Raw genomic sequence first — 16,484 nt, forward strand, 5'->3', positions numbered from 1 at the left:
ACTAATTCCTCCCTCCAACATGCTGACCTTACAAAGAAACCAGCAAAAAGTATTTACAAGAGAAAAAAAAGTTTCTATGTTTTAGTCTGATTGAGATCCTCACAGCTCATACAGATTATTATTATTATAGTCTCTGTGGATCGATACTTTGTGGGACATTTGAGGCTTTATAAACTAGTATGTGGGATTAGGCCTAAAACATACTGGACATGTCTACATGTGCGCTTTAATGCGTATTTGCCTATTTTAATGCACATTAATGCATCACTTAAAAACCATGCTCTTTATTTAATGTGAATTAAAGCAAGTTAATGCGCATTTTCTTAGTACCTCACAATGCAGGGTGCATTGAGGTTGCTCCGACACACTGTAATTATGTACAATTAATCAAATCTGTTGAAGTGTGGTAATTACCGCACACCAGCAGACTCCAGCAGCATGTATATCAGTCTCTCCCTGCTGAAAAATGTCATTTGCCACTCTTTAATTAAAGTGTGCCTGCCACTGTTTTTCAGGGCAGGGACGCTTATACACGTGACACTCCGGGCACTTTAATTAGAGTGGCCCTCAGAGCTGCTCTAATTAAAGTACTCTACCGCCTCCTACAGCACATGTATAAATACCCAGAGGTACTAGATTTAATGCATATTAACTAAAGCCCATTAATGCACATGTAGACATGCCCACTAAGGCAGCTCATTTCTAATTCAGGTTGAATAATTAAAGGCCCTTCTAGACGTATTTCACAAGTTTCAATAACAAGCTAGTAATTTGGTGTGGCTTCATAGCAATTTTATAAACACCTCCTCTAATAGGGATCTAAATTAATCTTTCTACATCTCATTAGTTTAGCTATCAGAGAGCTTTTGCAATTGACTTTTCAGCCACCTTCATTTAATTTAAAATATAAATGCAAGATATTAATACTTTATAGATGCAGTTTTAATTAGTAAATCACTACATCTCAGAGATATCATTCTGTTATACAGCACCCAACTTCTGCTTCTAGGGCTCTTGGGACTGTTTGAATGGTGTTTGTTCATTGTAAGGTTAGGAGCAATCTAATATAGCTTCAGGTTTATGTAAAAGAAAATCAAACCTTAGTTTGCCAAATTAGGAAGTTCTGCTTAGCAAATGAGTGATTTTATTTCTTTAAAAAAACTATTTCTCCCTATTCTATCCCTTAGTTTTATAACATGGCACAAGTACTACAATGCAAGAGAGATTTATCATTACTGTAATGATAATCATGAAGTTTTAATGAATAATCCTGAATCAGTGTAATGCATCATGTTTCTAGAGTGCCCTTCATCCCAACACACTTGACAAACAACATGCCAACATCCTGTTCTTACTCTGATTGCCATTCGCTTCATTTGTGTCCTTGTGACAAGAGGCTAGGATTGGGCAAGGTGTTGCATGGGAGGAGCGGCACAGTCTTTCAGAATGCCAGTCAGTCAATCACAGAACCCAACCTAAAGGAACAGAGCTATTTCTCAGACTGATGTTGAAATCCAGATGTAATGGGGGTCCCTCCCCCTGTTACTTGGCAGGCAGGCAGCAGAGGTAAAGGACTGCAAAGCCATAGGCTGCAAAGCCCAGTCAGCAGAGTCAGCCTTCTAACTGCAGGCAGCAAAATCCTGGGGGGCTGGTGAGGTGATTAGCAACCCCTATGCCCAGCTAAGGAGGTCTGCTGACCAGAAATGGTGGAGCCAGTCTGGAGATATCCCCAGAGCTCCAGGGCTAGAGGGGCATTCTGACCCTGATTTCTGGAAAGGAAGGAGCTATGCAGAAAGGTCTCTGTGGAAGGAGCTAAGTGGTTTTTTGAGTTATGTCTGTTTGGGTCTGTAACAACCAGAGGCTTGGGAGTGACTGAACTGGGGTGGGGGCACATGGGGTGCCTGGAAAGCACTTGGCGCTTTGAGCCCTACAGAGGCCAGGGGCCCAGTGCTGAAGCCAAGATCAGGCTACACGGCCTGGTGAATGGAGTTAAGAGTAAGACCCCCGAAGTATGGGCATGGCTATGAGGAGGCTGGAAGCCACGATTAGCACTAGTGATGATGTAGAAAGAATTGATTAGTGGGCTAGTTAAAAGATCTGTGAAAGACTGCATATTTGGGAGGGTCAAGCCATGGGAAGAAGACACAAAGCCTCCCCAGAGACTCTGATAGCCGGCTGCCAGGGGCCCAGAGACTAAGAGTAAGAGGAGCAAGCAAGCCCCATGAACTGAACTGAGGCAGAAAGAAGAAGAACCTAAGGAAGCCATGCTGGTAAGGGCAGTCTCCCAAAGTAACCAAAGATATGGCAGGTGAAGTGGCAGCCAGACGGAGGGGGAGGGGAGGGGAAGGGTACCCTGACAAGCCAGAGTAGGAAGTAGGATCTGGGAAACAAACTGGTAGAGGAAACAGTGCTGGTACCCAGTCACATCAGAGCTTGTAGGATCCCATTACTTTCAAATGATAAGTACTGTTGTTTGAAAGTATCCCTGAGGCAGAAAAACTAAGGACAGGAACAAAGCAATTCTCTAAGGAGAGACTCTGGGAATAATTTAGCTCAGGTTGAGATTTTGTCATCATTACAATTGTCAATAAAGACCAAATCTAGAAAGGGGGCAAGTATGATTGCTCTGTTAGGAGCAAGATGACAGAGACTCTTGCTTAAATGGACCCTACATACATCCCCACTGAAATTTGGCTACTCTGGGAGTACTGGAGAATAGCCACCATGACAATCTGAACAGAAAACATTGCACAACAGTGCAGAGAGGAAACATTGTGACTTCAGAGAACCAGGAAATCTGCTACTGCAAGCAATGTTAGAAGATCTTAAGGATCTGGATTAAAAGAGGTCAGACATCCAGAACAGAAAGCAAAAGTATGCAGCACCTTAATTTATGCATGAAGTTAATGACTGACATCTATAAGAGCAGGGACAGAACCAGAGGGCATGCAGTCACATCCCCCCCGCTCCCACCTTTGGCTGTGCTACTCCTAAGTTCTGGGTGCGGGTGTCTGGTTGGGCATGCTCATCCCCTCCTTTCCCCTTCTGCTGAGGGAGGGAGGGAAAGGTTGAACAGCAGCCTGCTTCACCCCTGGGCTCTGGGGCTATGCAAAAGCAGGGGCTCTTGCCAGATCCTTCCCCAATCTGCTGGGGAGGTCAGAGTTCACTGCTTGTGCTGAACTCTGGCAGCAGGTTTGCTCACTGGGAAGTCATCTCAGAGCTTGCTGCATATTCATGGAGTGGCCAAAGAAGTGTATGACTGCACCCTCCTTGCCCTGTTCCTGGATCCACTGCCTTGCCCTGGGGATTTGGGAGTGCGATGCCAATGAAAGTGCATGTATTTGAAAGCACCTAAGCTGTGAAAATTAGGCCTCTGGTGCTTATAGAGAGAAGACAGTGCTTTATAATCTTAAATATCTCATCTGAAAGGCCCGCATGCCAGACTGCAGATAGTTTCCTGCTCTGTCTAAAATACCTGAAGAGCTGAGTCACTGCTTCCCTGATCCCAGCCTGCAGGCTCTGGGAGTCTGGGGACTCCAGCTTGGCGGCTGAGACTCCCCAAGTTCCAGCCCAAACAAAACTCTCCCTTGGGAGTATCTGTCAGGATTTGCATACATGGAAGTCAAACTTGTGTTGACAGCAGTTTGGGACTATAACAGAGCAGTCTGTCCCCTTCAAAAGGGACAGGCAGCCCTGGTTAGGACATTCAGCTGTGGGGCCTTCTGCTACTGAGGGGATGTCCTACTGGAAGCTTAAAACCCCAGAAGAGAGAGCTGAGAGGAGGCAAACTGTAAGGGAGAAGTGTAAGGAGAAAGGAAGCAGGCTATGAGCTGAACAATTTGCTGCACAGGGGGGCCAGGCTGTTGTGCGGGGACCAGAGCCAAAGGGCTCCCCTCCTACCTCCCAGGACAGGGCAGAAGGGGTTGGTTTTGTTGGTGTATCTGTTTGTTTGTAGGACTTCTATTTGGGAGGACTGGCTGAGGAGCTCCTCAGGGAGCAAAACCCACCTGCAGAATCCAGGAGGCCAGCAACCCACTAAAGGGGCCCACTGTACACCAAACTAATGCTTTTCTATAACAAGGATAGGGTTAGATCTTCCTTCCTATAGGAAAGTCACTGAGAGTGGCCCGAAGGTAGAAATGCTCAGCTGTTTTCTCCTCCCAGAACTTACTTCCAAATTGTTCCTACATCCTCTCCCCTTCCCTCCCTTCTTGTAGGATGGTCAAGAGGTTCCACTTCCAACCTTCCTGCCATCCAACAAAGGAGAGTGAGAAATCTTTCTTTCTCCTCGCTGTGTCCCTACCCCTTCAGCAGCATCAGACCAATATGCTAAAATGCATGAAGTTGGCAGGTTAGTTACGTATGCATTTGCCCTCCCACCTCAAACTCAATCCCTTCACCTTCCTCCCGGGCCAGAGATCTTCAGGCCAAAAAAGGGTTCTCTGCAGGCTCTGGGGCAGTGCTGTGAACAGTTGTTGATCTATCAACAGGGATACCCTCTGCCTAGAGAACCAGGGTACCTACTGGTCCTCTGCTAGCAGTCGAGAGTTCCCAATACTGAGCTGCACCTACTGAGCACAAAAGGCGTTTCTACATTGATTTTTAATGACTGGTTTGGGACCTGAATTAACAGGTCTGTAATTTCTAATCATGTTCAGTTCACTCTGCATTAAATGAGAGGTGCACGTGTCTTCATCTGCAGCATTGCAGTGATGCGAGTAAAGTCTATTAACTAAAGCTGTCCTAGAGTGAGAAGAGTCTTACATAAAGTACGTAACAACCTGTGCTCCACATTCCCTTCTCCCAGGAACCATCAGGCCTTCAAAGCTGTGCTTCACAAGGTCACTCTGTGCTCCAGACAAAGGTTACCCAGTATCTATCAATAGGTAATAGAGAAAGAATCAGGGCAGCAGGGAAATAAAACAAGGGACAAAATTTGGCTCCTCATGAGGCCAGTGTAAATCTGGAAGGATTGCAGTAGAGTCATCAGAGTCACTCCTGGCTTATACCAGCATGCTTAGATGTTACCAGATTTGCCCATCACTTTGGGGTGCACTCATTTATTAGGGGTACGTTTCTGGGGTCTGTAATTCTATCTATATGCTGCTTGTGTTGCTTGTGTTTCTATATGGAGCTGTATCTCTCCCTTCTGCAAGTCCTCACCCCCATGGAGCTATCTTGCAGGACTCAGTTTCAATGGGGCTGGTTTTCTCCAGCCACCAAATAAGTCTCACACACACACACACACACACATATTAATAGAGCACGTCTGAGCCGGCTGGGTCGATCAACATGTATAGGCTGACACCCTTATATGCTGCGGACTCTGTTCATCAGGGCAACAATAAAATGCAGTCAGACACAAGCACATGGGTTAACAGAGCACATCTGAGTCAGGCTGAGTCAGGTATAGGAAACTTATGATGACACTAGTAGTAATAGCCATACAAGGAAAAAAGAAACAAGACAGTTACAATATTACACAGTTTCAACTGGGTATTTGGAGAAGTTTAGCTGAAGTTTGATCCATAAAAGTCAGATTTAGAAAGCTGTGCCTGGAGTAAGAGAGAGAGAGAGAGAGTGTGTGAGAAAGAGAGTTGGGGTCTCACCTCTCCAAGGTTCCCAGGTGTTTGTTGACACGCGTACCTCTTGGCGTGATCAGTGAAAGTATTCCAGGCAGAAAAGAAGGTAAATTCCCAGTGGATCTGGTGAGGCTTTTTGGATCCAAGCACCAGAACAGACACTGAAGCTGAGGTAGGGGTTTTTTATAGGGGCTCAAGGGAGAACACTAGGTTATGGGTAAACAATGGCTCATATGCTGGATAATAGGAACTGATCACCCCTGGCGTCACTCTGAGAGCTCACAATGCAACAAGTAGATTCAGTGTTTTGAGGAGTACCAATAAAGGAGTCATTACTAGAATTAATCTGATAAATGCTGAGCTGGGTGTGTGCAGATGGGGGTTGATTGGCATTTGGAGCAGGGATCCCCCATCATGCAGTGCTCCCCTGCTTCTCTGGTCCCAGAATTCAGTGCGGTCCTTGCCTTGGACTCTCTGTTCTCCATCCTGAATGCTAATGAAGGTGCATGCCTGTCCCATTTCCCATGTAAATGAGGCCAGGGGAATTGCCTCACTCCTATCACCCTTGTTTGGAGGGGTTTAGGTGCGTCTCCTACTGCATCTTCATTGTTTTTTGTAAGTCCTTCCTCTTTGTCTTTTGTAAGGGGGTGAGTCCTTTGTGAGTCAGACAGGCTGTGTACTGTGCCAGGGTTCCCCAAGAACACAGAGCTGACGGGTAACAGACAGCAGGATCTGGCCTGCACAATGTCAATGATGTCAGCTACCCCAGGCTGCATTTTTGGCACATGGGTTCTGCTGAGCAGAGGCTGGAGAAGCAGCACAAGGGGGAAAGCAGCCTTCATAGATGTTCTGTGTGCAGGGGCATTTTCAGTTCAGATGGTCCCCAGGTTTGGAGTTCATGAAAGACAAATGGGGAAAACAAGCATGGCAAGGATATGAGGGCTAATGTGGAGTGGTCCGTAACCTAGGGTGGGCAATCAGCTGCCCAAGGAACTGTGGGAGGGCACCACCCTAGGTACCAGTAATTCCCTCCTTGCAGAGCGGGGTACAACAGGCTTGTCACCATCTCAGTTTCCCCCTCTCAGTGCTCCCCAATAGCTTCATCATAGGTGTAACATCCTCCCCAGGGCCTGGGTGCATTAATGCTCCTCACAAGGATACACACATCCTGCCTTTGTGGCTGGCTTTTAATCCTTAGGCCAAGATCCTTCATTCTGTGTCTGCTCAGGCTTTTCTCTAGCCAGATTGCCCTTCACACTCTACCCTTCCTGGCAGTGTCCCCATTCCCTGCGCACCCCCAGGCCTTCTGTCTGTAAGCTTAGGAGATCCTCTGTGTAGGGCAGCTCAGGCAGTCCACATATGTGTACGTGTTCACTATAACTCATGGAGTTTCCCTTATCCTTCTACAAGCTGCTCTCTTCTCACTCCCACAAGCCTAATATAGCTGTGAAATCTGCATGTTCTGTGACTTTGCTCACCTTCCCCAGGTAGAAGGATTGAGGAGGGTCACAGGTGGGACTTCCCCTTCACATGTGTGACTCTTCAGAGGCAACCCCTACTGTCTGGCTTATCTGTTGCTCCTTTAAACACCCTTTTAATTAAAGGGAGAGTCTTGTCCTGGCATGGTCTGGATCCATTAGGTATGGTTTGGGTTTGGGTCATAGGTCACCTTGCTAACCTCATCACCAGAAGCAAACTCCCTATGACCCAAACCTCACCTAATGGATCCAGAGACCATGCCAGGACAAGAAATGCAAAAGCTGCCAACACATCCCCCCCACCCCACAATAACTACACCCCACAAAAGAACCATCACCATTCCTGGATCTTACAGCTGCACCTCCAGAAATGTAATACACTTCATCCAGTGCACCAAATGCCCTGATGGAAAATATGTAGGAGAAACCAAATAACAACTGTGCACACTGAAAATCTATCAAAGACAAGAATACCCAACTACCTGATTGACTGGCCTGCACCAAGAAAAAAGCAAGGAGGGAGAGAGTGGTCACCTGGGCTGACCCAAGTGAGGGGCAGAGAGAAGGGGAGGGGATTTCTTCACAGCTTCAAACTAGACATAAGAAAAAAACATCTTTACAAGTCAAGTGCTGAGGGTTTGGAACAGGCTCCCCCCAGAGGTACAGTCACCCACCCTGGCAATCTTCAAAAAACATCTTGATGCCCATCCTGCTGGGATCATCTGACCCAAGTGGTCTTTCCTCCCCATGTGCAGGGGGGCTGAATCCAATGATCTGTAAGGTCCTGTCCAGCCCCTAAAAAAATGATAAAAATATGAAACCTGTGAGTGCACACTTCTCTCAAGACAGTCACTCCCTCTCCAATCTCTCAGTTCTAATCCTCAAAGGGAACTTACAAAACACCTTTTGTAGACAAGCCTCCAAACTTCACTTCATAAATCTAGTGGATACAAAAACTCATGGACTCAATATAGACATTGGATTTATGGAACATTACAACCTGCCTGACATCTGATTCATCAGGTACCTGCCAGACTGGACCTTTTACACTTTGATTCCCACCCCCTTCCCTTTTCCTGCCCTTTGTCTTCCTAATTTCCAGCTATTTCCTTTTTCACAGACAGCCTCTTTTCTACCTTGAATTACTACCTCTGTAGGGTCTCCCTTACTCACCTTTGGCTTCCCCCCCACCTTTTTCCCCCTCCCTTACCTACTGTACCTTTTGTTTTCCTCATTTCTACCTATTTACATTCTCACTGACATCCTGTCATACTTTTAGCTTCTTTTAATTCCTTGGCATCTCAGACCAGCAGACTCTTCCTATTCCTGAAGAAGGGTGATTGCACCCGGAAGCTTGCAAAGAACATTTTTTCCAACTACTCAGTCTAATAAAAGAACAGGTTCATTGTTTTTCTTTAGATTGCTTCTAGTTCTGAAGTAAGCTCATTTCCTCTGGTTAAAAAATGTTTCTGGGGCTTTTAATAGCTCAGTTCATCCACACAAGTGTGTTGGTTCTCTGGGGAGCTGTGATGGCAGCACACCCTTCAAATAACAGAAGGCCTCTGTGGATTAGCATAAGATCTGGAGCTGAACTGCTCTTTGCCATAATAGCTCTTTGCTTCTCACAGCCAACTCATATATAAGGAAAGAAGCCCAACAACCCCCTCTGCTGTCCATATATGAAACATGATGGATTCATGGCAAAGTTGGGTTTTGTGTGGCGCACACAACTTTAAAAGGAGCTCTTTTCTTCCATGTGGATTTTAGAGGTTCCAGTCTCCCTATTGTTTACAGCACTTTGGGAATCTATTTGAAAGTGAAATCAGATTATTTATATTCCTCCTTTATTCATGGGCACACAGAGTTTTTTTATTGTAGGATGGCTCAGGAGAACTGGCACATCTTCATTTTTTTGCTGTTGAAAGACAAGGACTTAATATCCCTTGTAACTGAAGGCTTTTATAGCCACAAGATTGGTAAAGCACAATCCTGCTGTGTTTTGTTTGCAAACTTTCATCAAACTGCTGTTTATTAAAATGTTCCTCAATTCCTGATTTGTCCAGTTAGAGACATTCTCAGGTAAAAATCCTGTATCTTAAAACAAAATATTTTCCTTTGATCATGATAATGTTGTAGGTAATTAAAGTAGGAAGAACTCTCACATTTTTCCTTTTGATTTTGTCATTTATGATGTTTGTTAACGTTTTCTTTTCACTCAGCAGGGATAGTGAAGAGTCTATTTCCAGGGACTGGCTCTGATATGCTATTGTGTTGCTTCAGTACTTGGGTTGCAAATCATGTGGAGGGGAATGTTTATCAATAAAGAAATGGTTTCTATTGTAATTTTTTTTAAATAGAAAAAATTACATTAAAATTCATTTTTGCAAAATGTTAGTTTTCTATCAAAGAGATACCAGCTTTTCACAAGCAAAGAGCTTTCTTTTAAATCCTGAATAAAGAATAAATGAGGTGATTGGTACAGCAGCTATAAAGAGAAACTACAAACAAATAATATACCTTAAAGATCTATAATTTACAAGACCTTTGTGAGCTGAAAAACCCTAGTTATATGTAACTATTTAAAAAGCGAGAACTTGGTTTTCCAAGAAGATGGCACATCTTCCTTGAGAGAGAAAGTTATTAAGGTACTGACTAATTTGATGTCAGTGGAGTTACTTCAGATTTATAATGGTATTACTGCAAACAGAATTTTGTCTTCAATAATAGTGTAATAGAGTATAATACATATGTACAGCAGGGGAAACGATACTTGTAAGACTACTGGCATATTAATGAAACAGGAAGAGCATAGGCTAGGATATCTGTGGCTGTAAACCCCTATGATTCATCAGAATATTATCATAAGAATCATAGAAAGTAGGGCGGAAGGGGACCTCATCAGGTCATCAAGTCCAGCCCCTTGCTCAAGGCAGGAGCATCCCTAACTGAATCATTTGGGACCCTGGTTAAAGAGAAAGCTGTTATTTCATTGGATGGTTTGGACTATATTTGTTTAAAGTCTCCTGGTTTTTCCAGAATTCTGAACCCATTGAATATGCAAAATTGGACTACAAGTCCAGGCTGTTTGGTAGGACTTCTGACCAAGTTTGCTTCATAGATCTCAGCTATGATATCAGGTAAGATATAAGAACCTCAATAGAGCAGTGAGAGATTTGATAGACAAATTAATTGTATTTCTTCTCTGTCTAGTGTTCCTTAGGTGTCTGATCAAGACAAACGTTTTCATACTATAAAATCCACCCATCTCTAGTCCTGTCTTTTTACTTGCTGAGTGGATTTTTAGTGCCTACTTTGTTGATTAGAGTTCAATTGATATTAGTGAAACTTGTGCCACTAAAGCACAGTATTTAATTCCTCTTAGAACTAATTCCTGATAGACAGTCCATTGAAATAACTGCATATTCCAGGCAGGGTGAATGAGTGGAGGTCAGATTCATAATACTTCAGTTTCCAAATTCTTAAGTCAAAGTTATGTCAGCCCAGAGAAAACACTGAATTTCAGGCTGCTGCATACAGGTCAGAGTCCTTGATGTAGCAAGCAAGTTTCTCCAACCAGAAATTTCTGGAGAAGGATGGTAGGAACAGCTTCTGAAAAGTCCCTTCATTTGGATGAACCATAGTCCCTGTGGGAGCCAGGCGTCTGTAGCTTTGGGTTTAATAGGCATCAGTTACAGACGGAGGGCAATGGTATGCATGAGGCACAGGTGCTTTCCAGTTATTTTTCATTCTTTTCAATTTTTTGTGCATTTCCCCCAGCTCCAGAGCTAGTTGAATATATTTTCAGTTTAGTAAAATCTCAAAATTCCAAAAAACAATAAAAATGAAATGTAAGATACTTGTGTTGCCTCTATCCCTCAACAGCTCCATTCCCCAATCCTTGTTTTCCTTAATAAGGACAATGCTAGCCAGTAGGACTGTGTGAGGCTTTGGGCTGTGCTTCGGATCTGAAGAAGCTTCAGACGCTTCAGCTTCCAAAGCAGCATGTCCAGATTGAAGTGCTGGCTTCGTTAGGCTTTCCGAATCGGTTCGGAGATCAATGAAATATCTATATGTTGTCTTTTGTCTGATTTGGATGAAACCTGCAGGGGTGGTAGCCTCTGTGGAGTGCATGAAGCATGCCAAGTTGCAAGAAGATCAGTGCAGGGGTTCAGGGGGAACTGCACCCCAAATTCTTGAAAGCAAAACTCATGTCACGTGCCTGTGTTACACCACAGTGAGGTCAAAACTGCAGGGGTGGTGGCCCCTGGTGCAGCCACAAAGCCTGCCAAGTTTCAAGAAGATAGGTACAAGGGTTTGGGGGAAACTGCACCTCAAGCTGCGGACAAGTAAAACTTGTGACATGGGTGACAGTGTGTGTGTTAAGGTGCAGTGGGGTGAAAGCTGCAGGGATGGTGGCCCCTGCTCAGGCCACAAAGCCTGCTAGCTTTGTGTGCATCTCTCTGGGGAAGTCTGTCTTCTGGAGTCCTACACCTCTAGCTGCTGACAGACAAAACTTGTGACATGGGTGCTTGTGCAACTGACTGTCTCTGTCTTGGGGCAGTTGATTGTCTGTATTGATTATTTCCTCTCCTTAATCTGTGGTTTTTTAGGCGTTAATCATTTCTAATTAATTATCTAGTAGCTATTAGTAGCTAGGCACTGTTATTGAGCTGGCCCCTGAGTGAATCATGATTGATTGGTAACTGGTAATGCAGTAGCTTAGCAGCCAGGCCTGCAGTAGTTCTTCCTGCACCCCCCCTGAAACCCCTTTGGTGCCCCAAGACAGATGCAGTCAGTTGCACAAGTACCCATGTCACGAGTTTTGCCTGTCAGCAATCAGAGGTGCAGGGCCCCAGAACCCAGAAGCCCTGCACCTATCTCCTTGACAGCTGGCAGGCTTCGTGGCCACAGCAGGGGCCACCATCCTTGCAGCTTTCACCCCGCTGCACCTTAACACACACTGTGTCACCCGTGTCACAAGTTTTGCCGGTCAGCAGCTTGAGGTTCAGTTTCCCCCAAACCCCTGCACTGATCTTCTTGAAACTTGGCAGGCTTTGTGGGCTTTGCCTCACCAGGGGCCAACACCCCTGCAGTTTTGACCCCCCTGTGGTGTAACACATACACGTGACATGAGTTTTGCTTTCAAGAATTTGGGGTGCAGTTCCCACTGAACACCTACACCAATCTTCTTGAAACTTGGCATGCTTCATGCTCTAAGCAGAGACTACCACTCCTACATGTTTCATCCAAATTGAACAAGCAACAACAAAGTTATAGATATTTCATTGATTCCCCATTATAGCCTATGGCCGGATCTCTGAGGCGGCTCCAAAGCTTCAGAGCCACTTCAGCTGGATCACAGTGGGAACCCGGTCTGGAGCTGTGGATCAGATCCCTGGCATCTGAAGTGGCCGGATCCGAAGCCAGATTGAATACTGTCTCCTTGCACCGGCCTACTAGCCAGTGAGGTGGCTTTAGTAATGTATAGGCTCTTAGAGCCTCAAAGAAATGAAGAATATCACTAAATACTGTAATCCCTTGTGAAGAACCTCATGATAGTTGTGCATGAAACCCAACCTAAAAATGCATACCTTTGCTTAACACCAATTTCTGGTAGGGAATAAGAATAATTGAGTGAGACCTTTGTGCTTTTCCTATCTCTGGGGCATTTGAGGGAGTTCAGCTCCCAAACCAAGGAAGTTCTAACCTCCTTTGGCTAAACTCCTTTGTGCTTGTCACTAAAGCACAGTGTGTGAATGGTTGTTTGTTTTTCCCTCCCAAAAGAAAAAGAACATCATTTTAGTGGAATAAAGTCACTTTTGGGTTGACCTAATGTTAAAATATCTTTGGCAGAAAAATCTTAAAATATGATGGCTTGTATCAACAGAAATATTGAAATGTGATTTTAGAATGTTTCATCTTTTTTCAACTATTACTGCTAAATTTCAAATTTTCAACATTATTTTAAAATGAGAAGTGGAATTCTTGGACTTTTTCTAAAATAATTTCTTCATTTTTTTCAGCTTAAATAACCGCATCCCTTCAAATATTAGATGCCCTTGAATTTAAGATGCACTTAAATGTTCTGTCTCTGAATGAAAGAAAAAACAAAGCATCAGATAACGCTGCATTTACAAGGAAACAGCCTCTATGGGGTTTATCAAAGCTATGCTACATTTAAAAATTCAAATGTAAAATGCAGACCATTTTAGAAGATATAATTAGGTTTTTTTAGAAGTATCTTATATTTAAAAGAAAATAGTATATCGCTGTACCAAGGTATGTTGCATGTTGTTCTGTGAGAGGTTGTTCATTGTAACTGTTTTGGATTCAGCAAAGCACATTACAGTGTTATAAACCTCTCTTTTCCAAGAGAGCTCATTTAGATCTGAAAGAGCTTGTAAAATGGGCTCTTGCCTACTTATGGCTCAGACCCTGCAATAGCCATAAAACAAATACATACAGAATGAAGAAGCAAGGTAGACTGGACATTCATGAGCTGCCTTCTTCACTGCTGCCTATTACAGCTTCCCAGTCAAAGAGCTTGACTTTGAAAACTGAATCTTTACTTTGTCCCCTCAAGCATTTTACTTTCCATACAGCTTTTGGATCTATCTGTCTGTCTACCTAATTACAAGGGGGATGTTTGTTTTGTTTTGTCATTTATTGCTATAGTAACTGACCACTTCTACTTACTGCATCTGTCTGTTCCTTTTTTTTATTATTAAAAATGCAATGCACAGCTCAAACCATATTCCTTCTGAATCTCCTGCCTGCTAGCATTTTGAAGGCATTGGCTCTCCCTCTGAAGTCCTAAAGAGCTTACTTCTAAAGTAAAACTTTCTGGTTAAATAGGATAATGTTGGTTGAATACAGAACAGACTGTGGTAACATTGTTACACCTTCTTGGGTTTTGGTGGACTTTGAGTAAGTGTTATTACTAATATCGTCCTTGTTGTCTTGGGATTATGGGGTTGTTTATAGCTGGTCTTAGTTTGACTTTGCTCACAGCTGAAAAGAGCCTCTGCATCATCCTGCTTCTTGCCTTAATGTTAAGGCTCACAGAATACAAATTGCCTTGCTCAAAGCAGCTGTGCAGCTGCTCCTTTAGTTCAGTTCCCAGCTTGCTTTGGAAATGCTGTCTTGTGGTCGCTGCAGAAAGTGGCAGGGGCTGAAGAGGTGTCCAAGTCCTATTCTGAGCTCTGCCATTCCCTTACTGTGATCCTGAGCTAATCACTTAACATGCTTGACTCAATTTTCCCACCTGTAAAAGAAGAACATGTCACAAAAGTGTTAAATTGCTAATTGCACCCATTAAATTAGTGCTTCTTAACCTTTTTAGACTCAAGGTACTCCTTGTTAAATTTGAAGCACCTCTTGGAAGATGCCAATTCTAGTTTTCATACTTTTTTTGACTATGGAAAATACCAGAGCAATTCTTTTGTTGCAAAGAACTCAGAAAACCCAGAACAGAACTGAATGGTCTTGACACTGTGGGTTCCTATTTGAAATTTCTAGGTTTATCTTGTGAATCATATTTGCATACCTAGCAGTGCTAACATTGCATGGCATCCCATGGCACCCTTGAAAAAATCCCAAGGCACCTAGGGTGTTGTGGCACCCTGGTTGAGAGCCACTGCATTCGATGGAACTTCATTCTCCAGGAATGTTCATTGACTTTGCTGCGTTTTAGACAATGTCTTATACCGTAATTCATGTTGCTAGGGATGGTTGAGGGGCTAGCACACATACATCACTAGCTGGCTCAGTCTATTCCTAAACTGTTAGCACCACAGACATTTGGGGGGTGGGGCGGGGTGGGGGGGAGAAATAGCTACTGCTCTAGTCTTTGGGAGGGAACCATGATATAGTTAATGGGGTAAATCTGGCTCTCAGTGAAATCAAAGGCCAATGTGCAAATGGCTTCAGTGCATCCAGGATCTGTCCTTTAGCATACAGTGCCATGCTTTCACAGAGGCCACTGCAAAGGCCAATGTCCTGATAAAATTAGATTTTGTTTTCCTTCCGCCCTCTGTCTGTTTTGTTGAGTTAATTCCAGCTGTGCCAAACCCCAGTGATCACAAGTTCACGTGTCATGAGTGGGAGCTGGCTGACAGCTTGTACAATGCAGGCTGGCAGGTGACGGTTAAATCTAATGAGGGTCATGCCTCTGCAAGCCTCCATCAGTCTAAGTCTCCATGGAGGCATTGCTAGGACTCTTAGGGTCAGGTTTATTTCTGTTTGTGACTACTAGAGCTAGTGCTGTGACTGCCAGAATCAGTTTGGCCCATTGCTCCATATTCAGATGCAGCACCCAACCATATGACCATGACCTTGCTTTGCCTGTCTGGGTATCTAGCTTTATATGTTGAACCAATTATCATGAGCCCTCCCTAACTGGAAGCACTTTAAATAGCCAGAAGTAAGCTGTACCCTATATTAGCCATTCTGCACTCCCACAGGAAAGGGAATGTGAACTGACATGGCTGCTGATTGGGGTTAGCAGCAAGCTGTCCCTGGAGAAGGCCAGCTTCTGTTAGATGAGAGGCCTGGGAAATGAATTTAGGTTAAGCATACAGGTCATTATTCTGAAAGAGAGCAGCCCAGCTAGCACTTACTGAACATACGTTTTCTTGATTTGAGAGGCAGCATTAACCCAACAGGGATTTTCATATGACCCATGTTCACCCCAAATGAAATGTCTATGGTCTTTCTCCTAGGTTACATGTATAGCATACAGGGACTGTCTATACAGGGACTCTCTCCAGTGTTTACTGCATGAAGCCAAGGGCCCTGTCTACCTTTCAAAATTAACTATAATTGAAGTTGGTTGTGAAACTAGGTTATGGTCTAGCTGTATTATAACACAGCCTTCTCTTTCTTGTGCAGGCAGAAAACCCAAATAATGACCACGTTAAGGTACCGTGTTTTAATCTAGGTATATAGTTGAGCCAGATCGCTGTTCCCTATAATAACCTTCCAGTACACCTGGGCAAGAAAAAAAAATCAATCTCCCATTTTAATAAGTCATTTGGACCACAGCAGTGTTTAAAAATGCTTGGTTTGGCAGAAAAGATGAGTGGTACTGGGATGCTGATACTGGGAATACAACTATCCTAGCTAATACTGTGTTTAAATGACATGGATAATGTAGCTGTCTAGACTGATTCATAGCCAAGGATCCAGGAAGTTTCTTGGTTCTAATCACCGCTGCCATTTACTCACCTTGAACAAGTCACTTATCTTCTCCATGCTGCATTTTATGAGGATTCATTAGAGAATGTTGGTTTAGTGCAGTCATCCCCAACCTGCCTGCAAGATGCTCTAGATTAAAAAGTAGCCACAAGAAATTTTGCTTTTCCCAGATCTGTGCCTCTGTGAGTGAATAACATGTCACCTGCAGCATGTTACTTGCTCAGTGTTG

At 43.9% G+C, this 16,484-nt stretch overlaps 1 long non-coding RNA gene across 1 annotated transcript; it reads left to right on the forward strand.

The window, feature by feature from the left end:
* The first annotated feature begins 354 nt into the window (after positions 1–354).
* LOC112551972 lies at positions 355–13,804 on the forward strand. The gene is made up of 3 exons (XR_003096333.1): positions 355–4,351; positions 10,097–10,197; positions 13,084–13,804. It is a non-coding gene; the product is annotated as an uncharacterized LOC112551972 (long non-coding RNA).
* The last annotated feature ends 2,680 nt before the right edge of the window (positions 13,805–16,484 follow it).

The sequence above is a fragment of the Alligator sinensis genome, unplaced genomic scaffold (genome assembly GCF_000455745.1).
Source record: "Alligator sinensis unplaced genomic scaffold, ASM45574v1 scaffold138_1, whole genome shotgun sequence".
NCBI lineage: Eukaryota > Metazoa > Chordata > Crocodylia > Alligatoridae > Alligator > Alligator sinensis.